Below are 24609 nucleotides of genomic sequence, written 5' to 3'. Positions count from 1 at the left end.
AGAGCGGGGCAGCCATCGTGACTCGCGCTCGGCTGCCTCATGAATTCCCTTCAAATGTTCCCAGCTAACGTGTGATTCCATGGTGAGAGAAATGCCGCCTTTGAGGGCAGAGATATTTTCCTTTCTTGACAAATAGTTTCTATGTCCAGGCAGCCATCTGCCACCTCTGTGAGCTTATGAGATCCAGCGGCTGCTGCTGAAGGTTTGGATTCAGGATTGATGCTGAAGTTGTGTGTGGAGGAAGGGGTATCGCTGGTGCAAACCCGCCATTCAGAAAAAATTAAAATCCAGCACCCTTCCAGCTGAAGCTTGTCCAGGATTTCCTTGCCAAGTTTCATTTTTAAAAGCTCTGCAACTTTACTCAGATGTACGTATTTTTGCTTTGTAATCAGATTTTCACCAAACTGATATATCATTAAACCTTTGTTTTTACAATACATGCTTTATTGCAAAACCAATTTCAACAAAGTATTGCAGATGCAATGTAATTTTTATGTCCTAGTTGTTGTTGTTTTTTTTTCTTTTTTGGTTGCTAGGGTACCAAATGCTTTTGAGAAAGTAGCGTGATAGTATCTATAATATGGTGGTTTTCTGGATAAGAGATTGCATTATCCTCATGTAATATATTTGGGCAGACTGTATCCATCATGGCTCAGCTAGATAAATAAATTAAAACTCGCTGATTGAGGAGGAAATGTGATATTTATATTGCTGAGAATGGTTTGTGCTTCTCTTCTGACAGCTGCTGTGTTGCTGGGATGCCTCATCCCAACCCAACTTAGTTGTTTCCACTTCTTAGGAAATATTAAAATACTGTAATGTTTTCAGGACTGTGAAAACACTGCCTTAGAGGCTGGGCAGCCACTGTTCCTCCAAAGCCTCCATCCCCTCAACCTGGCCCCCTCTTCCTGATTAGTCATGAGATGACCTAAGAGTCCTTATTGGACACCAACTCTGTGCTGGACATGGTGGCCCTTCATGGGGATCAGTGCCCTTGCTTGGGGCGTGCTGTGGCTCCCAGCCACAGACTCACTAGGAGGTTTCTAAGAAGGTGGCTTGTTCCTTCTCTTCCATTTCCTTCTCCAAGTTGACAGCCTTGGGTGGGCAAGAGTCAGGGCTGGCCCCAAGGTCTAAGCTCAGGCAGATATTGGTCCCCAGCTCCTTGGCCTGGGTCCAGGAGGGACTTGCCTTGAGATAGCCCAAGATAAGACAGCATAGGGTCCCTATGTGAGGCCCCTCTGCCCAGGTGTAGTGAAGTGCTACTCCCAGGGACAGGTTCCATTGCCTGGGGGTGGGAGCATCCACTCAGAAGTTCATCTAGTCTGAATACAAGATCTTGGAAAAGATATTATGCAGTCTGTGTCCACTCAGATGTCATATGAAGACCGTGGGAATTATGATGATGATGATGATGATGATGATGATGAAGAACTACAGACTTCAAGAGAAGGTGGCATGAATGGGGCCCTTCAGGAAGGAGAAAAAATTCCATGTTCTGTTACTGCCTTCTCACTGTCTGTGTTGTCGTTGGATGTAGAAGAGTGACATAGAAGATACAGTATGGCACACTGAGGGGTGGCCTGGGCTTGGATCTGGAGTCACTCATCTGTTCATTCATTCATTCATTCATTTTTGATCCTGTATGTGCACAGGCATTGTTCTAGGCACTGATATTGAATTCAAGTTCATAATGCATCATTTGTATAACCTCCAGCAAGTGACTTCACTGCTGTGCCTCAGTTGCTTCATAGAGTTGTTGGTAGGGCTCTGACTAAATGGGACACTGCACAGAGTGCGCCTGCAATAAAGAACTGTCATCATCCTGTCTTTTAGATGTGGTCTGAGAACAGCAGAGCTGTGCCATGTGTGTTCTCTCTGGCAGGAATAGCAACAGGACACTCCACTCAGCTGCCTGGGGTCCCTGGAAGAGCATCCACTGGGGCTACCCAAGCACAGCTCCTGCTTTCCTGGATTCAAATCCTGGCTCTACTACTTACAACCTGAGTGATCTTGGACTGATTGCTTAACCTCTTTGAGCCTCAATTTCTTCATCTGCACAGTACATTTAATACGAGCACTTACCTCATAAGGAAGTTGTGAGGATTAAATGAGTTAATACATGTGCACCTCTCAGAGCCTAGCACTTAGTGAAGCACTAGATGTTAGCTGTTGGTGGTGGTGGTGTTTCCGGAGGAATTTCCATTTAAATGAGAAGTGCCTATGGAAATTGCCTGCACAGAAATCTCTTAGCTCAGGAAAATTTCTCTGGCCGCAGATCTCTCTAAGTATTCCTGCATTGTTTTCCTCTCATTGCTCAGTGAAACACAAATACCTTTGTCGCCTTTAAAAAATTCAGTTGTTTGGTTTGGTACTTGAGAGATATGAGCAAAGGATGATACAACAAGAATAGTCTGTATCTTCTTAGACATGCTTCTCCCCAGGTAATCAGATAGGCAAGAGTGACACTGCCATGCAGCTAGAGTTTTTATATTTCCAATGAGAGTAAGGCCAGGCAGCTAGCTTCTCCTTCTCCTGGCAAGGCTCTTCTGCCAAGTTGGGAGGGCTCCATCCTCTGTGCCCCAACAGCCTGCTGTGTGGAACTCCACGGCAGCCCCAGATACTCTGTAGGTCTATCTCCCCAGCCAGGTGTGGGCTCCTGGGGGAAGAGGGACCATACTTTTTATATCTGCATCTACAGTGCCTGACAGGGAAGCATTAGGAGGCAGGCAGACAGCAGGACAAATGGCTCCTTCTCTCTTTGGCTGTGGCCGCCTTGGTGCCTATAGCTCATGGGCAATCTCGATGCTCTCTTCCCTTGGTGGAGAGGTACAGCAAATCCATTGCCAGACAAACAGAAATATTCAATTCTTCTGCCCAACTTGAACAATTCTGTTTCCTTCTCAAATGCCTCAGGAACCTTGGAGAAGTTCCTGTCCCTCCCCCCAGGCCTCAGTTTCTCATCTCTGAGATGAGGCTGCTCTGTACCCAGCAAAGTGTTCCACGGACCCTGGCTTAGCCCAAGTACAGACAGAGGCGGTGGCTCTGCTCCACACATGTGTTTCTGCTGTGTTTTGGTCCTGTTGGCCTTTTCCTGATGTTAACATTCTCTTTTTTTTCTTTTTTGAGACAGACTTTTGCTTTTGTTGCCCAGGCTAGAGTGAAGTGGCATGATCTCAGCTCACTGCAACCTCCCCCTCCTGGGTTCAAGCGATTCTTCTGCCTCAGCCTGCCAAGTAGCTGGCATTACAGGTGCCTGCCACCATGCCCAGCTAATTTTTTTTTTTTAGTAGAGACAGAGTTTTGCCATGTTGGCCAGGCTGGTCTTGAACTCCTGACCTCAGGTAATCTGCACGCCTCTGCCTCCCAAAGTGCTGGGATTACAGGCATGAGCCACCGTGCCTGGCCAACATTCTCAAACTTTCCTTTCGTAAACAGCAGGCCCTCAGAAGGCTTCCTGGTTGGAAGGGAAACATTGACCCTCAGCCAATGCAGGTGGAACAAATCAATGTGTGCAGACCCTGCCTGCCTAAATCAATTCAACCTGCCCTCTAGGGACTTTGCCATAACTGGGGAAGAGCTTCCTTCTCCGAGTTACTTAGGCCCAGATCTAACTCCCATCCTTTTGGTTTCCTCTCCCTCCATTCTTCCTCTCCCAGTTCCCCTTCTTTCCTCCCTCCCATCATGCCTCTCCCTCCCTCTGTCCCTGTCTCCCTCCACTCACCCCATTCCCCCTCCAGGGTGAAGAGTCTGGCTACCTGGGAACACCTGGGGTCTGGGTCTTGTCCAGCATGTACTAAGTGCTGGCATCACTTGGCTCTGCCCCATTGGTCTGCAGCCCTGATCTCCCCTCCTCTGTGAATGCTCCAGTTCCCTGATGGATCTGATCTGAAAAGGTGCCGGTAGACTCTACATTAGGTCAGCTGCTTGTGGCACCAAGATGACAGGTGTGATGTTTTCCTGGGGATGCCGAACTGGGAAAAGTACCATCTCCTGTTGTAATGGAGTTAATGGCGTTCCGCTCAGGACAGCTGCACTTACATCTGGTGTTAAACCACCGTTATTTAAACTTTATGATGTGAGAGGATGCCAGCTCGTCCACTTGCAACATATAAATTATGTCGATTGCTCATGCACCTTTTTTAACCCTGATTCTCCTGAATTATGAAAGACGGACAAGACCAGTGGTGGTTCTCAGAGCTCCCCTGGGCCCTGTGGGCCGTGAGTGCTCGGTGTGTGTGCAGATGGCTAAAAGGAAGCAGCAGGGCCGGAGCCCATAGCCTCCCCCAGCCATTAGGGCACAGTCCTGGCTGAGCCTCCCAGCTCCTGAGGGGCCCATCACTCTGGGCTCAGTAGGTTCACCCTCAGGTGACCTCCTCTGCCTTCTTCTCTTGGGGAGATCCATAATGCATGTCATAAAGAGAATGGACCCTACAGCTGGTCTGCCTGTAAAAGTCTCCCCTGATAGAAATCATCTTGCTTGCTGTGGGTTTGCATCATGGGCTGTTTTTTCCTTGGGCGTGGAGATGGAGGAAAGACTAGTATTTGTGTTTGGTGAGAAACCTAGGTAAAGCTCTTAGCAAAAAGAATTCTTTCAAAGCCAGCTGGTAAGTGGCTATTCCAAAGCCACTTGTACAGGGGCTGCCAACACAAAAGCCCTTTCACATTTCTGAAGCAAACTTGACCTAAACCCAGAAAGAGAAGCCTGGATTGTAACTTCTGCTAGACAACTGACCACAGTGTGTCCCCAGTAAAGGCCTAGTGGGACCCCAAGAGCAGAGGTCCTGGGGATCAATTCTATAGATTCCTTTCGCTCAGGATGAAATCCAATTTGCCCTCCATTTCATTTTTTAAAAAAAATTTCCTGCATTTGCCAATACTTAAAAGACCCGCAGGGAAAATGAATTGCACAGTGGTGTTGGAAGGGAGAGCAAAAGAGCGCACCCCACAGGGAACACCCGCCATCTCAGACAGAAGTCTGGGAACTGCTGTGATGGACCTTGAAACACGGGAGGGACGCAGACCTCACCCCTCACCTCGGACCCCGCCTGGGGTGGTTGCTTGAGGAAGGCTCTCCCTGTAATCCGCCCTTTCAGTCACTGTCTGTTTTCCAGGTTTTCTCCACATGGAGATCACTCCTGGTTGCTTTATTGGGTCCCAAACCACGGGCTTGTCTCCAGGCCCCAACCCCAGCCACAGCTCCTGCCTTTCAGAGGCCCGCGTGTGTTAGACTATTTGGCCATGGTTTACCTTGGCCTTGCTAGCTTTCAGCTGACAGTGTCATGCCAGCCTCCCTCTCACAACCCCAAAGGGTTCTGTGTGGTGCCTGATGCCACGGAACTCCACATGATGGGGTTGAGATGTCCCCCAAACAAGGCACCAGGCCCAGCGTTCTGAAGAGGGGTGTCAGGGTCATCTCAGTGCTAGGAATCCACCTGGCAAGCAGGTTCAAAGTGAGGCGCGAAGGGGCAGTGCAGGGCGAGGCCACCCTACCCCCCAGGCCTATGGTGTGCACAGACGCAGGGGCACAGGGGCACGTGGGGTGGATCGTTCTGTAGAACACTCAGCGCTTGTTTGGGGTCATCTTCAGGGGATCAGAGGAGTGGGGCTGTTTGCAGAGATGCTCCCTTCCCTTTCAACCCCTGTCTATATAATATATATATATATATGCCTGAAGGCTACCACTAAAATGGAAATGTTATCTGGGAGTTGTCAGAATTACCTCCCCAGTATAAATTAGTCAATCGCCATTAAACATCTGGGTGAGAATTAGTCAGCTGATTACCTAAACATTGGTGGCAGCTGTGGCTTAAAAAGAGAACTAGATTTGGGGACCTGAATTTAAAACCCCATCTTATCACCTTTGGGTGTCAAACTTCATTGTGTTTAAGAAGCATCTGGGGAGTTTGCGCAAAAGGCGGAAAATTCTGAGGCCCCCCCCCCCGCCCCCGCACCCCTGGGGATTCTGAAGCCGCACTGTCTGACCTTGGGAGCTGTCAGCGACCTCTCAACCTCAGTCTTCTGTCTCGAGAGTGGGGACGTTAGTGTGTTCCCAATGGTGTCGTGGTAAGGACAGTGACAGTGAGCTGAGCTCTGACAGAGGCAAGTGCCCACTGCTGCCGTTCACTTTGTTGTTACCGCCCTTTAACTTCTGTGTGCTCCCTACTGTGAGCCCCGGGAGCAGGGAACACCTGACATCATGTGCTCTGAGGGAACGCATTGAAAAGCCAAGGGTGGCACCTGGAGGGGATGGGTTACAAAGAGCCATCCACACACCTGCACTCTGGGCTGTGCCACTGGCAGCATAAGGGGGCCCCCCTGTTTCTCTCCTTCAGACGGTGTGGGTGCTGGGCCTGGTGATCTCCTGAGCCACTGAGGACGGTCCCTGGGCCTGTGGAAAATAGAGGTGCAGGGAGAAGTCTAGAAGCCATGACTGTGACTACAGAGTGAACAGAAACCATTCGGCAGGGCAGCCCTGGGGAGGGAAGCAGCATATGGTTTCAGCAGGGGCAAATTAACGGAATGTTATCTTCCTGCTACTTTATGATCACTGTTTACTGATAGTGCTTAATTTAAAGTGTGTTCTCAGCATCTCAAGTGTGAGCAAAGACTAAACCACGGCTACTTTCATGCTAAATGTGAAACATGGTGTACTCACACATGCAAACAAAGAGGAGAGATGACAATTTCCTCTTTGAAGGTACCTGAAATTAAAAAATCTTGCCATCTGTTCCAAGAAAGAAAAAAAAAAAAGGAGAGTTCTGCTGAAAAATTAGGAAATTTCCATCAGAATGGTGGGATTATGTAGCTTGCACTAAAATGACATCTTAGAAAATTATAATCCTAGGCTGGGTGCAGTGGTTCACACCTGTAATCCCAGCACTTTGGGAGGCCAAGGCGGACAGATCACTTGAGGTCAGGAGTTCAAGGCCAGCCTGGCCAACATGGCGAAACCCTGTCTCTACTAAAAATACAAAAATTAGTTGAATGTGGTGGCGGGCACCTGTAGTCCCAGCTACTTGGGAGGCTGAGGCAGGAGAATCACTTGAACCCAGGAGACGGAGGTTGCAGTGAGCTGAGATTGCGCCACTGCATTCCAGCCTGGGTGACAGAGTGAGACTCAGTCTCAAAAAAAAAAAAAAAAAAAAGAAAGAAAAAGAAATTATAATCCCACATACATGGTTGCTTATCATGTGTTTCTGTGAAATTTATGGAATTCGAGCTGCAGGAACCAGACCTACCATCTTATGAAGTGGGTCATTCTTTCTGATCTGCCAGCCAGGTGCTTCTCAAAAGCACAGGATTTGGAAATTTCTGGGAGATGCATCAGGTACTTATTCTGATTCATCAGATAAAAGTTTGGCCTTCAGAAAAGATAGAATAGTAGAGTGGTTTAAAGGGTGGACTTGGGCATCAGGTGACCTGGGCTGGACACTTGGCCATATAGAGGCTTGGACAGGTGGTGCCCACACTCTGTGCCTTGACTTCCCCGGCTGTCACACAGGCTGATGGTGACACCTCACCAAGAGGCTTGTCCCAGGGCTTGGCACACAAGTCTTCCTGGATATCAGCATCACTGCTCTTCCTACTGCCTCTTCTGCTGCCCTGACATCACAGCACATGGGTGGCCTCAGAGCATCGGCAGGGGAGCCCACAGTGAACAGTCTCCTGGGTCCTGAAGAGCTGAAAGATGTACTTTGTAGGAGCTGTCTTTTCTCTTCAGCCTACAGGAGCCACTTGTGGTCTGAATACCCTAGACCTGTGCTCTCTGCCTCTGCCTCCAGAACCCCCTCAGCCACCAGCCCAGTCATGGATGGTCAGAGTGCCTGAGACTGAGGTCCACAGAGGGGACAGGATGAGTGGAGCCACAGAGCTGGAGAGGACCGGGGAGAGGCCTGGAACCTGGATCCACCATCAGAAGAGGGAGCAGCGGTGTGCAGACATGTCCTCTTAGGGGCCTGTGCTGAAGCAGGAACCTTTGCTGTAGACTTTGGGAGGGGGCTGGGCTGTGGGAATACGGCTGCCTGAAAGAGGACCAGCTCCTGATTCCCACCTGCGGAGGGCCCCGGGAGGGAGGAGCCCCAGTGTGTTCCAGGCAGGCTCTCCTGATAGTTGGTTAGGAACCACTCGAAAGAGAACACTTGGGGGAGTGGGGGGAATGCCAGTGTCAGCATGTTGGGAGCAGAAGAGAGCCCCACAGTGTGGAACAGGTAGCCAGCAGAACCCACTAGTGGACGAGAGCGTGAGGGGTTGTTGTTGTTGTTAAGACAGAGTCTCGCTCTGTTGCAGCACAGTGGCATGGTTCGATCTCGGCTCACTGCAGCCTCCACCTCCTGGATTCAGGCGATTCTCCTGCCTCAGCCTCCCAAGTAGCTGGGATTACAGGTGCCTGCCAGCATGCCCGGCTAATTTTTGTGTTTTTAGTAGAGACAGGGTTTCGCCATGTTGGCCAGGCTGGTCTCCAACTCCTGACCTCAAGTGATCTGCCTGCCTCGGCCTCCCAAAGTGCTAGGATTACAGGCGGGAGCCACTGAGCCTGGCCCGAGAGCCTGCAGGTTTTGGTGGGGCTCAAATAGCTCTGGCTGCCCCCAAATAGGGGTGGGGTGGAGAAGTCTCCTCAGATGAAATGAAGGTCATGACTGCCATCATTTTTATACCCTACAGTCAATCACTTGGGGAAATGGCTAGCCCTTGAATTTATAAACCACATATAAACTTGTAGTATCCATTAAAAAGAACTGCCAGGGGACACATGGTTTGCCTAGAATGGCACCCAGCCTGCCATCTGCTCCTGTATGTAAATTATCTGTGTTTTATAACCTTTCATGGAAGTTGTTTAAAGAAGATTGTCTTTTTTTTTCTCCTTTAAAACTCAAGTATAAATTCAAAACTCAAATAATCCCCAAGAATTTCTCTCTGTTAAATATTGCTGCAGCTCTGACAGGCAAATACACAGGCCTGGGGACCCGGGAGGGCCTGTGCACGTTTTGGGGAAGAAGGCCCCCGCTTGAAGCCCCTGCTGGCATACTCCTAGCTACCCATCCCAGTCTGCTCTCAGCTTGGTATCTTAGAGACTCCCAGGTGGGGCCAACTGGCTCCCAAGAGTGGCACTTCATCCCCAGGTTCCACAAGGATCCTTGGGAGTCCTTGAACAGAGGGCCTGGGTGAGACAGCATACCCCAGCACTGCAGCCAGGTGTCAGGGCAGGCAGGGCCAATGGGGTGGCAGCTGGCCCATAGGTGACCCAGACGAGGCCAGACCCACACTCCCTGGCCTGTGCTGCCCCGCAGCAGTGATCTGAGGGAGCACTCCCCAGCCTGTGCTGCCCCACAGCAGTGATCTGAGGGAGCACTCCCCGGCCTGTGCTGCCCCGCAGCAGTGATCTGAGGGAGCACTCCCCGGCCCGTGCTGCCCCGCAACAGTGATCTGAGGGAGCACTCCCCGGCCCGTGCTGCCCCGCAGCAGTGATCTGAGGGAGCACTCCCCGGCCCGTGCTGCCCCGCAGCAGTGATCTGAGGGAGCACTCCTGCAGCCAGGCCAGTCCCTCACCTGGAAATCCCCATAGATGGACCCTCACTAGTAAGGCTTTTTTAGCTGGAAGCTGCCCCTCTGCTTCTTGATTTTTGAAAGTAAACGGCACCTCCCATGCCAAAAGAAGGCAGACTTGCTCTTTCGCTTGAATGTGAAAACACTGGGAGCAGAAGCAGGTCTGGATTGCTGGGTCTTCAGTCCTTACCCTTCAAGAGGTGCTATGCGCTAGGTGCAGGGCTTAATGTATTTTCACACATGCTGGCTACAAGGTGTGTGTTTCCATCTGCACCCAGCTTGGAGGCTGCCTCCACCTTTCCACAGGCTATGCACCAAGGTCAGTGGCAGCAGTAGGAGACAGTGGGGGTTAAACAGGGACTAGGAGCAATCTGGCATCTCGCCCTCCTCCCTTGGCCCCAGAAATGGAAGCTGGAAGGAGAGATGCCATGGGCTTAGTGGAGTGGGTGAGGGGCTGCTTGAGCCCTCGTGTGTGCTCATCTCATTCCCCGTGCCATGGGCCCACAGCTAATAAGCACCACGTATCTGGGGAAAGAGTGAGTTACCCCAAGGACAGGCCCATCCAGCTCCCTGCAGAAGCCCCTACTTCACTTTCATTCCTGCCTGGTCCCTGAGAGCCCACAGGCTATAGCTAGGCTCAGAGAGGGGAAGCCAGGGCCCAGCAGCTCAAGGCCTCTGATTCAAAGCTGGCCAGGGCCTGGATAGAGTAGCACTGGGGGCACACGTTGGTCTAGCAAGAGAGAAAAAATGAAAAGACATAACAGACCTTTTTTGATCACCCTGCATGGAACAGAGGGAACTGAGTCTGAGCACAACATGTCTGGGCAAGAGAGGGAACAGAGGGCCAGTATGGTCCCCAAAGAGGGCCGGGCACTGCCAGGCAGGGTGGCTGTAGGTGAGGAGGGTGCTGGAGCTCCCAGGACTGGCCTTCACTGGTGATGGGCCCTGGAGAAGCCAGGTGGCCCAACTGTGCTCAGTGCTTCTAACCATCATGAAATCATGAACGGTCTGGAGGGCAAATCCTCCCATGGGGACTGTGGGCAAGAAGGTGCCTACCTATCTGTCTGTCTTTATGTTTTTATTTTTCTTTTCTTCCTTCCTTTCAGTTGTTTAGTCATTTAACAAACATTGGTTGAGTGCCTGCTTTGAGCCAGACACTGTAAGGACTGGAAATACAGCAGTCACCAATCCAGACGTGGCTCCTACCCTCCATGTGCCATGGTGGGTGAGCAACTGCAGCCCAGCACAAGTGCCCAGGAGGAAAAGAAGGGGGTGTGTAGGAGCATATAGGAGGAACCCCAAGTCCCAAAATGGAGAGATAGGATGGGTGCCTAGGACCAAGCGATGTCTAAACTGAAAGCACACCACGGTCTTAAGCAAGAGAGTGAGGGGGAGTATTCTGAACTAATTGCGTAGGTGAAAGCCCAGGCCAGACAGAGCCCCATATGGGGTAGTGGGTTTCCGCAGACAGTGAAGTGTGGCTGGAATATGGTGCAAGGGGCAGAGATGGGATGGGGCCTCCTATGAGGCTAGAGGGTCCCTATGGGCAGTAATTGACCCACTAGTGAGTGAGTGAGTCTGTGCCCTCCTCAGAATATCGGGCTGAACCCACAGACGGGCTGGCCTGAGAGGTGCTGGATTTCTTGACTAGGAGGAGTCAGAGCACCACCAAAGCACTCCAGGTCCAGACACACCCAGGCTCAGAGTGGAGAACATCATCTAAAAAGCAGCCACGTTAGGTAAAAGCTCAGTATTTCCCCTTTTCCAGAGGGATGGGCCTGAAGGGTTAACCATTTGCCCTGGTTTTAAGAAACAGATGTCCTAGCAGAAGGGTCTGGGGACCTCCCAACACCATGAATGAGTTGCCCCAACACTAGAGAGTGTGACAATTTCAGTTCAAGCTTGGATGTTTAGAACACTGGAGTTTTTGCTTTCCCAGATGGGAATCCTTAAATGTTGCAATTTCTTCTTTAAGGCAAATTAGAGGAATCGAGCTCCGCTTATCACTTTCTTGCACCTGGAAGAAATCTCAGATAGGAATGATTGGCTATTTTTGGACCTTGAGTGAATTTAAATTCCACATTTAGACTCCACCACCCATGTTTGATTTCTAATTAGAATGTGACACTTACCTTATGAACACAAGGTGTCGTGCAGAAGACATTCTCCAAAGGAGGTTGAGGATGCGCAGAAATAAAGGTGGTCCATATGGAACAAGAATGATATTTCTGCAGGCGTATTTAGAGGTAACAATTTTCTGATAAATGGAATCTTCAAGAGTATTCTTTAAAAATCACCAGATTTGACTTATTGTGCTTTGCTCACGTTTATTAAACTTATTAAGATACACAGGATACCTACCTGTTGTTGCTTTGAAGAAGGTATGGTGTGTGTACTTGGATACGATGAAAATGAAACAGATAGATCAGGTATAAAGTCTAGAGATGCTAATGGTGTTGGGTCAGTTGTATAATGCAGGCTTTGCCACTGAGTGGTTTTTGTTTTGCTGACTCCAAAAGCCTGATTGAGCCTCTATGACTCAGGAGAAGGGAGGACATGAAATTTAGGGGTTCCGTGACTCAAGGGGTCATACCACAGATGCCTCCATGTTTTTAATTCTCACTTCTACCAGGGCTCAAGATTATGTACCACTGCGTGAGCATTTTTTAACAACTAAATAAAAGAATGACACCATGCTATATTATATTGGTTTTGCTGAACATGCTTTTATTGACTCTGGTCAAAAATGGATGAGGATTTTTTTTTCCTTAACCTTGATGAATAGTACATAAAAAGCATCAACATCACATCTCAAGAAAAGCTGCAGAAGAGAAGGCTCAATAAAAATGGATCTGACTCCATGCAAGCATAGCTCTATTTAGCATCTTTCATTCTAATGACTTAATGGCCAGATACCACAACTGTACAATTAGCAACAAAGAGAAGTTATTGGGAGCTGAAAGGGATGCCTGTGTCATCAATTTTCAGTCCTGTTGTCTCTTCTTATAACCAAATAGAAGGAGATTGATAGCTAGGATCTTGTTATCTCATGGCACGGACATGTAGGATTTAACCACTGAGTAGTTTATCCCTAGCCAATTAGCCACTGGAAGGTGATTGCCACCTCAAATAATCAGTTGAGACCTTTGCATGGAGACTCATCCTCACTCCTCCTGAAGGATGCTGTGTGGCCCTGCCTCTGACCTGCACGTCTGAGAATTTATTGACAGCTCAAATCCACAGAATGGGATTTCTCCATGTGACAGGGGCTGTCCCTACCAGCCCAGCTTCTCACCATTGTGGGTACAATGCCAGCAACTCACTGGTTGATTGGCAGCATGGCCACCCATACCCATTCAGAGGCATGAAAAGAGCTCCACCAGTAAACATCCACTTGTCCCAGGCCCTGCCAGCCTGGACTAAAATCCATGCAAGAGAGAAGCTGGGCTTGCCAGGTAGCCAGTCACTTACTGTGTGAAGCTACCATGTGCGGAGCAGTGTCAGCCGACCCTGCTGCACTGGAGCATGCCTGTGGGAGGGAGTGGGCTCCGGTGGCAACATTGCTGGAGTGGGGAAATCTGAGTTCTCTAGTCCTGACCTTGCCACCAGCCATCTCTAGGGCCTCATGGAAGTGACTCAATTTCCCTGGACTTTTCCGGGGTTCAGTAGCCCTGTCTATCACTTGCTTGCCTCAGGCCTCCAAGCAGGTGGCCCTCCCTTGTCCTGTGCTCCGTGTTGGTGGATTTTCCACTTGCATCCCTCTGTCACTGTGATGGGTGAGGGCTGGAGGCACAGTTTGCCTATCTGCACTAAACGTTTCTCGGCCACTGTAGCAGATACTGGCAGTGCTCTCATTGTTTCCTACACACTGAAGGCATCTTTTGCAACTCTCTGTCTCCCTTCGGGGTGCTACCAGGATGCAGGGGCATGTCTGGTCAGTGCACAGGGCAAGCCAGGAGTGCTGGGAGTCCATGTGTCCAGGAGTAGCCTTCAACCAACAATGAGCAAGAGTTGCTGGATAAGTACCAGCTCTGCACCCATCAGGTGCAGGAAGGCATCCTGCCCCATCTCCCAGGTGCCTTCCTGGCAGGCTTAATCCCAGCTGCCCACAGTGATAACCTGCTCATTAATTTGCCCCGTCTTGGCTTCTTTCTCTCCCTTCTTTCATTTCCCCATCTCCCTACCAGTGCTTCCTAGGATATCACTTCCCAATATATTTGCATTCAAGTCCTACTCAGAGTCTGATTTCAGAGGAACCACATCAAGACTGCCCCAAGCCAGGCCCTGTGCTGTGCAGGCCCTGACACCGGGAGTGTTTTCTTCTTTTTCTGACTGTCCTCAGGAGCAGGGCTGGCCCTGACCCAGACCCAGGAGGCCAAGTGCAGGAGGCAGTAGTCCACTGTATCCGAGCCTCTAGGACACATTCCTCCTCTGTGTGGTGCTGAGGTGGGCCCAGTGGAGGTGTGGAGAAGTGGTGGGTGAGGGCTGGGTGCGTGGTTCTCATGTCCTGCCTGAAACGTGTCTTCCACCCTGTGTCTGGGCTAGGCCCCTTGCAGCCTCTACTGTCTTCTCTTCCCCCTTCTTGGACATTCCCAGGCCTCTCAGAGGTTGTGTTCTGCCAGTGGAATGACTCAGGCCACTACCCTGTGCCTCCAGGGAGGCGACCCAGCTCCATGGAAAACTATTAGCACTCCTTGGCACATCCATCCTGGGGAGGCGATAAGCTAAGTCCAGTACCGACTGCTTCTCCCAGGAAGTTGAATTTAAAGTCTCAGCTCAAGCCTTACATTGCCATAAGCAGCTTGGTCGGCCAGCCAGATGTAAGGGCTCAGTGCAGCCCCACATTAGGCTGGCTGCTGAGAGCTCCCCATGGGCCTGTGGAGCAGAAGCTGACAGATGCTGAGCCTTCCACAAGAAAGGGCCTTGAAGTCCAAACCCTTGCCAAAAACAGGCTTGGTGAGGCGTCTTACGGGCACCCCTGAGCTGCCCACAGCCACCCAAATGATGTGTCTTGTTCCTGTCAAGACACCTTGTCAGCAGCCCACCTTGCCCGCTGATGCCCTCTCCCTCCACAGCGCCCAGAAATTATTCAGTGAATGGGTGTAGCCCCAGGTTCCAGAGCTCTCTCCTGTACTACTCGCCCAGCTGGACCTGCCATTCTTCCACAGCCAGGGCTTGTGCTCCAGGGTGACTCTTCCTTTCCTTCCTCCCGACCCCGACATGTCCCCCACCCCCAGGGCTCTGCTCACTAAGAACTGTGGGTCTGCAGCATGACTGAACAGATCCTCTATGGTTACAGCTAACACAGATCAACGTCTGACCCCTCCTAGGGTGTCCACGCCCTGAATAAAACAATGCCTACTACTGAGGAAGAGAATTCCTAATGAAGGCATTTCTAGCACTGATGGTGCCAGGTGTGGGGAAGAGGGTGGGGGTGGGCTAAGTACATGAAAACCCCGTACTTGCCCCCTTCGGCAAAGCCTTCCCAGTGGCGTGGCCTGCTCTCCCATGTGCATCTGGAGCCTGCACGCTGTCAGGCACAGCCGTCTTTGGAGAATGACCCTCTCTTTGCCCTCATAGATATTGGTACCAGAGCTTGCAGCAGCTCTTATTCTAAGCCCTGTTTTAGACGAAGGGAGAGATCAGCCCCAAGAGGGAAGGGACTCTCCCAGTTACCCCCACGAGCTGGCACTTGAAGACCTCTGAAGCAGGAGGGATGAAGGCAAGGCGTTTTCTTAAGTTAGCTAGCAACCTGGTCATCCAGAGCTGTTTCTTTTTAGCGGTAGAAAGGACAGCCAGCCTCCCACCTGACAACAACAGAATGAAAAATTTAATGTGTGGTATCAATCGCAGTCCCACCCAGAGGCCTCAAATAGCTTTTGTCCTGATTGAAGGTAGAAATTCATGGCTCCAGGAGTAACCAAATATTGGCAAGTTTGGGCCCGGTCATGTCAAAAGGCTTCTAAAAAGAATGTTTTATTTAGTCAATAAATAATAGATTCAAAGGTCTCATAGAGTTCTAGAAACATAAAAAGGAAGATATGCCTAGACACTCTTGTTCTATTCCCGTTGTCCACCCCACCCCATCCTCAGTTGGCCCAAACTGCTTAGATGTTAGCAAGGGCTGGGAGAAAATCCCTACAGCCCATCACTTCATCCCAAGCTATTAGGGAACACACTTGGCCATTTCTCTGTCCAAGTTTCCTTCTAGACAGTGTTACAATAAGTAGAATAAGAGCAAGACAATGTGACTTCACAGGTACATGCTTTATTACCTACACTGACTTCCACCAAAGTGGGCAGGAGGAATCAAAGGCCCGTGAGGTTCCAGAAGATCTTGAGCATCCGCGCTCATCCCAGCCCTTTTTTATATAATGTAAGTTGTTTCTCACATAACCCCATTCTTAGCCTGCAGCCAGATACCTCCCTAACTCCTCCTCAGACCTTCCCCAAAGGCAGAGCTAACTAGATCAGTTCTGCTCATCCTCGAAATCAAATTTATATCTTGCATGTGGGTTTTCCTCATTATAATGTCATTTCCATGAGGTGTGAGCCCCATTGTCAGGGCAATCCGGATGATGAATTTGCACTTCAGCCTTCACTGAAATCTTTACTTAGTCAAACTCCCACTGTGTTCCTCACTCGTCCCACACTTGTGATCATGTGAATGTAAAGGTTCTGCAGTTTCCACCAGATCCACCTCCTTCCTCCACACCCTGTATCTATTTCTCTACATCTTAACGACATGTACATGTGTCCCTAAATTCAGGGACTTCATATATTCTTTTCTATTAACAACCCCTAATATAATTCCTACCACCAATATCATATATTCTCCTTCCAATCAATACCATCTGCTGCATGGATATATCCTGGAAAGGGTTTTGAAATATCCACACCAAAAAACTCTACTAGCATTCTGGAAGAACAAATTAAATCAATTCATGACTTCTTGCCTGTAAGCACTGAATGCCAGAAGATAATGGAGCCAGTATTTGGAATGTTTCAAGGACAAAAGATTACGATCCAAGAATTTGTCCTCTGCCTAGATGTTGTTAATGTCAAAGGCAAAAGAAAGGCATTCTCAGATATGCAAGAGTTCAGATATACACCATCTTCCTGCTTTTTCTTATTTTTTAAAAGAAGTACTTCAAGTCATGTTCCACCTAACTGATAAATGAATCAAAATATTGTATCATAAAAGAATGAGCCATGAGATTCCAAACAAGTCAATTATAGAATTAAGTGTATATAATTAGAGTAATATGTTACAATTCAGTAGCTATAAATTCCAACCAAAGAAAGAAAAGTTGGCCCACAAAGCTGAAGACAAAAATAATAATAATAAAAGGAAAAGGACAAAGGGAGAAAGCTCAATAACATAAATAATGAAAAAATGTTTAAAAGAAAGTGAAGAGAACAACCTCTCAATGATAATGCAAAGACTCCAAATTGACTAAAAAAAAACCATTTACTGGCCAAGTGCAGTGGCTCATGCCTGTAATCCCAGCACTTTGGGAGGCTGAGGTGAGTGGATCACCTGAGGTCAGGAGTTCAAGACCAGCCTGGCCAACATGGCAAAACCCCGTCTCTACTAAAAATACAAAAAATTAGCCGGGTGTGGTGGCGAGCAACTGTAATCCCAGCTGCTCGGGAGGTTGAGGCAGGAGAATCACTTGAGCCCAGTAGGCGGAGGTTGCAGTGAGCACCATTGCACTCCAGCCTGGGCAACAGGGTGAGACTCTATCTCAAAAAAAAGAAAAAAAAAAAAAAAACCAACAAAAAACAAAACACCTATTTACTATATACTATATACAGTTTGCATTAAATCTTGGCTACTAAATATTCTTTCTTCAAGCTCAAATCTTAGAGATTAAATGAGCAATCCTGTGTTCTGATTCCATATTCCCTTCTCAAGCTACCTCAACCATGCCCAAAGGTTGAAATAGTGCCCAAGTGTGGTGACTCTCACTGATGGCTCCTACTTAGACCTCTGCTCTGATTTCCAGGCCAATATGTCCAACTGCCTACTTGACAAAGGCACTTGAGTGCCTCACCAGCAACTAAAACTCAGAATGTCCAAATCTAAACTCATGGTCTTTCCCCATCACTAACCTTCCTGCCAGAAAAACAAATAAACAACAACCCAAAAAAGCACCATTCTCCAACCAGTGCATCTGTCTCAGTAAATGGTACCACCCTTCATCCATCTTCATAAGCCATAGATCTTTGAGCCATCTTTGTCACCTCTTTCTCCTGTAGCAACTCAATCCAATCCATCATTAATATTTTTGGCTCTAAATATTACACACATCTCAAATCCATTCACTTCTCTCTATCTCCAATACCACCACTCTAATTCAAAATACAGTTTTTTCTCAACAAGACTCTCATAATCACATCCTAACCAGTCTCCCTGTATTCTTTCTTGCTCCCCTGGAATCTGTTTTCCACCCAAATACCAGAGTGATTTCTTTTCAAAACACAATTGGTGATTATGTCAATCAGTGGTGTGCTGATAAATGTTTAACAACCGGCTCTCGGTGGGAAAAGTCCTAATTTATAGCATTTGCCAATTTCCATAGTGTAAATACTACTACCGTGGATGACTTCAGTTGACCAGTCCAGTGATGTCATGGAACGCAGAGTCGGGAAGAGATACGAATCATCTGCCCTTATAAATAGTAGTCTCCAGCATATCATTGCTTGTAAAACTTCTGCTTAAAACCGTTTAATAACTTCTCAATGCTTCTAGAATAAAGGCTCAAATTCTCAGCAGGATCCAAAAGATGCTGCATGGTCTGACCCTATTAACCTTTCTAGCCTCAACTCACACCATGTTCTCTTTGTTCTCCATGCCTAACCCCACTACCTGACAACACACTCCTTCCTGCCACAGGTCATCCTCCATCTGGAGCACTCCCAGTGCCTCCCCCTTACCCAGTTTAGTTAACAAACACATCTTTTGGAGCTGAGCCCAAATGTCCCCTACTTAGGAAAGTCTTTCCTGAGCCAGTTCCACCAAACTAAATTGTCATTCCATTGTAAACTTTTGTAGCACTTAGCTCATAATGCCATATACCATAAAACGTAGGCCACCACTGTAGTTTTACATATACTTATGAAACTATTGGCTGATGTCTGTCTTTTATACTATACTTAGAATAAATACTATACTTAGAATACCCTCAGAAGAGGGTAAGCATTGTATTTTTTTGTGATTAGCACTGTATTCTCTAGTGCCTAACACTTGGCATGTGGGAAGTATTAATACATTTCTGATGCATGAGAGAATGAAAAGACACACACTTAAAGCCAAATGGCATAAGGAGATTAAAGGAAAAAGAGTGGGCGAAGTTCTGTTAGTCAAAAACAAAAACAGAAAGCAAGGGTAGCAATTTAGAGGGGAAGTAGAATTCAAGGCAACAACACTAAATGAGAAAAAGGGATGCCATTTTATGGTGATGAAATCCATGAAGAAGATGCTGTGGTCATGGAGCTTTATGTACCAAATAACACAATATCAGTGATTACTGTTAGGAATAAAAGGAAAAATAGGAGCACAATCGTAGTGTGAGAGTTTAACATACCAGTAGAACTGAACAGAAAGGCCAGGAGCAAACCTTAGAACACAGTGCTAACCTAACACAGCATTTCAAAACTGTGAGAAAAAGGATCATCAGTTATTTTCAAATGGTACTGGGCCAAATGATTAAGTATTTGTTTTAATAAGGTGGATGACTTCACATTGCAGTTGGATATGGCAGCTCTTCTAAAGCACTTGTCCCAAAACGCTCTTACAGGACATTAATAAACATAACAAGAAAAGGATTCTGGAGTCAAATACATCTGCAAAACACCATGGTAAGCAAAGTTAAGCAGATATTTTTATTGCAGGACTTTTAACCATCTTTGGTGCTACTGTGCATGCTACAATCCCAAGAGGGAACTATAGCACATGCTATTCCCAGAATGACTTGAGTATTTTGTGAGACTGGTGTTTCATGTTCTGCAGAAATCACTTGGGAAATGGTGGCTTAAAAAGTTAAATAAAACACATAAAATCATAAAAGACCTCAAATAAATATGAGCAGATATTTTTGTACTTTTACTAAGGTGAGTGGGGCTTTCCTAAACCAAATAAAAAAGGAAGATACAATTAGAGACATGGTTGATATATTTGATGACATAAAATCTTTAAGCTTCTGTATATCATAAGGCAAATGAAAAACTTGGGAAAAATAGTTGGAGTTATGAATGACTTTTCTATAGAAAGAGCTCTTAGTAATCAATAAAAAAGATGACCATCCACATAGAAAAGTTTGTGAAGAACATGAACAGAGGGCACACACACACACAGACATTCACGTCCATCCACCAAATACACATCATTATTAAATATTAGATTCTGAACCTTCCTAATAATCAAAATAAGGCAAATTAAAACAGTAACATAATATATTTTTGGCTATGAAATAAGCAATTTTTAATGATAAAATTCAGTTTTAGCAAGGATAGAGTGAAAGGGGACTCTCAAATGCAGCCAATGAAAATATAAAGTGGCACCAACTCTGTGGCCAGTAATTTGGCAGTACTTATTTATTAAGTCTCTTTTTAAACATGCTTTTGATTCAGTAATTCCACTTCAGGCAATTTATCACAAGGAAAAAAATCAGAGACTGCCTAAAGATTTATGTTCAGGGATGTTTACTGTAGCCTTGTTTGTCAAAGCAGAAGTTTTGGAAGCAGCCCAGATGTCAAGCAGTGACTGGTTAAAGGAAATATGGTGTGCCCCATATGATGAGATATTATTCAGTCATTAAAAATTATGACTTGTGGAAATAGTCACAAAAAGAATGTTAAGTTTAAAAGCATGATATAAAACTACTTCCAGATTCCAATTTTATAAAGTACATATGTATATTTATGTAACTGGAAAAGACTAAGGTGAAATATAGTAAAATGTGGAGTTATTCTCTCTGAAAAACATTCCATTTATTTTATAACATTCCCCCACAGCTCCTCATCTAATCCATCAAACCAAGTCTTATCAACTCTACTTCCAAAGCGCACCTTAAGTCTCGTCTGCTTCTCTCATCACCACTACTATGCCCTAGTCAAAGCCACCATCATCTTTCATCTTTAGAAACTTAGAAGCCTCCCATTGGTCTCCCTCCCTCCCCTTTTGCCCCGTTGCAGACCAATCTTCATGCAATAGCCAGAGTAATCTGTTTTCAATGTAAATCAGATTGTATTACCTCCTGCTTAAAACCCTCCAGGGCTTTCCCATCACACCTTGAAAAAAAATCCTTAGCTTTTCCCTTTGCCATGGCTCGGAGGCCCCTGGAATCCCACTGCTGCCTCCCTATCTGACCTCATCTCCTGCCACGCTCCCTTCCCGCCTTGCTTCAGCCTTTCTAGCCTCCCCTCTTGGCCCAGACACCTGCACTGGCCTTGACACCAGCTCTTCCCTCTGCCTGCCGTGCTTCCCCAAGCTCTTTACAGAGCTGACTTCTCCTGAGGTCTCAGCTTAAATCCACCTCCTCCAAGAGGCCTCCTGATCACCTAGAGTTGCCACCCTGACTTTACCTATCGAATCAATGTATTTTAATTGTCTGCACTCACGGCCATCTGATTTTTTTTCTTAACTGACTCCTTTCTGTATTGTCTAAGCTTTGCCCATGAGAATATAAATTCCATTGCAGGCTGCTATATTCACTTAGAACACTGCCTGGCACTTAGTAGGCAATAAATGCTTGCCACATGAATGAAATAGAAATCAAACCAAAAACATTTCATTGAAACTGAAAAAGGTAAATCATGCCAAACAGCTTGACTTACTAACAGTGCTCAAAAAAATCAAATACTTTGGAAAATCTCCAGGCTTGAAGGGGTGCCCTACCCTTGCGTGGGTACCCCGTTGCCAGTTAGTGGGTAATCCTTCCCCCGTCTAACCCACCAGACCAGAAAATGACACTAATATGGACAGGCAGGTGGAATGGATTTGCACAGTGTCTCTTACTTCAAAAACAAATAGGACTATTAAGCTTTTGCAGGTCTCTGGGGAACTTGTCCAGGTTTTGGTGAATTCCAATGAGCTCCAGTTTTAAACATGCAGGATTTCAGCTCTGGCTTTTAGTTCACTGAAAAAGAGAACAGCTTAGATTTTCTTTGCCTTGCAACTCCTGAAATTTCTCTTTCCTTCTTTGACAGCCTGAGGAGTCAGGGGCAGAGAGAATAGAGGAGCTAGATGCCTTTTAATGAGAGAGAACCCAAGAAGCCTTCTGCACTCTCTTTGTAAGCCATTTCTTAGTACTGCTTAAAAGATCTGGGCCATGACCACACATAGCAAGGCACAGAAGCATATGAAAAATTGCCAGATTTAGTGCTTGTGGCTTGGGGTGTACTGCAAGGATCTCTAAAGATGGAGATTTGTTATGTTGCTGTGGATAAATTTGAATCAAGTGTAATCCAATGCTGCTGTGTGAAAATCAGTCAGTTACCAAGTGAGTGGGCCTCGCCAGCCACCCACCCACCCAGCATCCTATCTTCCATAGGTTTCCACTTGACACTGGAATATAAGATTTGTAAGGAGCAGATTTCTGCCTATTTGGTTTACCACCAAATCCCTGGTGCCTAGAACAGCACATGCAGATAGCAGATGCCCAATAAATAATTGTTGAATAAGTTAAAGGAGAAGTAATATTTTCCCCATTTACTGAGCACTCACTGTTTCTCACCTGGCTTAAGTCTCATGGCAACTCGAACTCTTAACTCTCACACCACCCCCACAAGGTAGGTTTGGCAGAAGGGAGCCTGAGAAATTAGGTACTACAAATCTCTCGTGTAGTGCATGTCTATTTGAAAGTTTATTTCCTTTGCAGGGTATTGTCTGATGTTCATGGCATTGGGTAGATATTGTGGGAGAGGCAGAAATGTCATTATGAAGAGAATTTCTCTCTATTAGCTAATGTTTAGAGAGGCATTGTGACATACAAAAAGACCATTGGTCCTGGACTTGGTCACATCTGGATTCCAAATTTACCTCCTTCACTAACCTGTGTGAACTTCAACAAATCACAACCTCTCTGAGCCTCAGTTTTCTAATCTATTTTTTTTTAAAGATAATGAAACCAGTCTTGCCCTGCTTGAATGGAGGTATAGTGAAGTGCAATGACAGAACAGATGTGATTGACAACTTATACTTACACCCTCTGTCTTACTGAATTGTTATTTAACTCTCAACTGAGGTAGGTCCATCAGTGTTTGGCTCAGTTCATGGGGATTTGTGTCTACCCTTGGGTACTTGGATTTTGCATGTAAATGAGTTCTTCTATATAAAATGGTTCCAATGTATCTTGCACTTAATAAATGCTAGTATCACTATTGTAATTATTAATGAAAAAAACCCCAAGGATTCATTCTGGACCCTGAATACAATTTTTATCTAGAGCCAGGTGACCAATGCGTTTTGCTTTGTGTGGTATTCAGGTTATTTACTGATGTGTAACAAATTACCCCCAAACCCTAGCAGCTTAAAACAACTACCATTGTATTTTAGTTCATGATTGTGTAAATAAGGAATTAAGACAGGGCTCAGCTGGGTGATTTTTCTGCTTCAGGTGGCATTGACTGGGGTTACTCAGTAGTGTCAGTAGCATTCAGCTGCTGGCTGGGCTATAATTGAGGGCCTTATCCAGTGTTACCCACACATCTAGCATCTTCCAGCAGGGTCAGCTGGAAGGCTGGGCTTAGCTGTACTCCTCCACCCCTTGTAGTCTCAGAGTATCTCTTCCCGGTCTCTCCTGCAGGGTAGTCAGATCTCCTACATGGTGGCTCAGGGGTCTAAGAGTGAGTGTTCCAGGACATTCATGTGGAAGCTGCAAGCCTTCTTAGCTTCAGAAGTCAAGTCTTGGCTGTCCCATTCTATTGTTCAAGCAAGTTACTAAGGCCACACCTAATTTGAGAGGAGAAAAATTGTACTCTACGTCTCAGAGGAAGGAGCATCAGAGAATGTGTTGCCATCTTTAATCTACCACAGGTGGTAACACAGTTCTCTTGGTAGTGGCTGCCTGGAGTGATGTGAGAGGTAAATAAGAAGGCCACACCTGGGCTCAGTGGGAAAGTGCTGGATGTTTACCACTGTCTGCTGGGGGAATGGGGACCTGGGGGCCCTATATTTGCAACCTTTGACTTAGAAATTTCTCCCTCATGATGCACCCCTCTAGGTCTCTCCTATTTTCTTCCTATCAACATATATGTGCTGTTTTTTCCATCAAAAGTCCATTCTGGTTGCATTTAATCATTGTCCACCAGGAAGTTTAATAGAACACTTTATTGTTCACCACCACTTCGCAGGAATGAAGGGGAAACTCTTGTTTGTATAAGGTGTCCTTTTCCTCTAAGCCTCCTCTGCAGGGCCTTTACTGAAGACTCTGCTGACCCTCCTGTATAGTTTTGCCAAGTTAGAGTTAAGCACAGCCAGCTAAGCATCTCAATATCCAGTTATGGGTGCATTCTTCAAAAAACAGTGAATATCACCAATGTTTTGTGTCTAATTCCACCAGTGGAATCATGTTGAAAGGTACATCAGGAATTTGAGGAAGGGAAAGAGGGAGGGAAGAGCAAGCCAATCTGTTATTTTGGAAAGTCATATTTTACCCTTTTGTTCTGTGGAGTAAGATTTTGGTATTAATTTGGCTAAAAAGACACAGGTGGTGCCGAGGCATGCCTGAACAGTTTTTCCTCCACTTCTCTTGCTAGTTCATGGGTGCATCTGTGACCAAACTTGTAAGGTCTCTGGCTTGGCTATTCCTCTCCCAATTCCTGCTGAGATGATAGTGATGAATTGGAGACTGTATTCATTTCCATGGCAACAAACATCACTGTCCTAGAGCCACTCCTCAAACCCTTTGCAAATACCACTTTTTCATTAACCCTAACCTCTGAGACATGTGGAAATACATGCAGAAGCAGCAAGACCTACCCCACAGGGCCACTCAAACTGGAGCAAGACTAGGCTTCAGGAGAGCAGCAAGCTCCAGGTACACATGAACAGCAGGTGAA

The 24609-nt window shown here is 46.8% G+C and overlaps 1 protein-coding gene and 1 long non-coding RNA gene across 2 annotated transcripts in view; both read left to right on the top strand.

The window, feature by feature from the left end:
* Positions 1-24609, top strand: part of FSTL4 (follistatin like 4) — a 412420-nt gene that overhangs the window by 151832 nt on the left and 235979 nt on the right. The gene's annotated exons all lie outside the window — the stretch shown is intronic.
* Positions 8492-23824, top strand: LOC107974866 (uncharacterized). Its single transcript, XR_001717913.4, has 2 exons — positions 8492-22793; positions 23355-23824. It is a non-coding gene; the product is annotated as an uncharacterized LOC107974866 (long non-coding RNA).

This window comes from Pan troglodytes, chromosome 4 (genome assembly GCF_028858775.2).
Source record: "Pan troglodytes isolate AG18354 chromosome 4, NHGRI_mPanTro3-v2.0_pri, whole genome shotgun sequence".
Classification (NCBI taxonomy): domain Eukaryota; kingdom Metazoa; phylum Chordata; class Mammalia; order Primates; family Hominidae; genus Pan; species Pan troglodytes.
The sequence above is the reverse complement of the archived record's forward strand: the minus strand, read 5'-3'. Positions and strand labels throughout refer to the sequence as shown.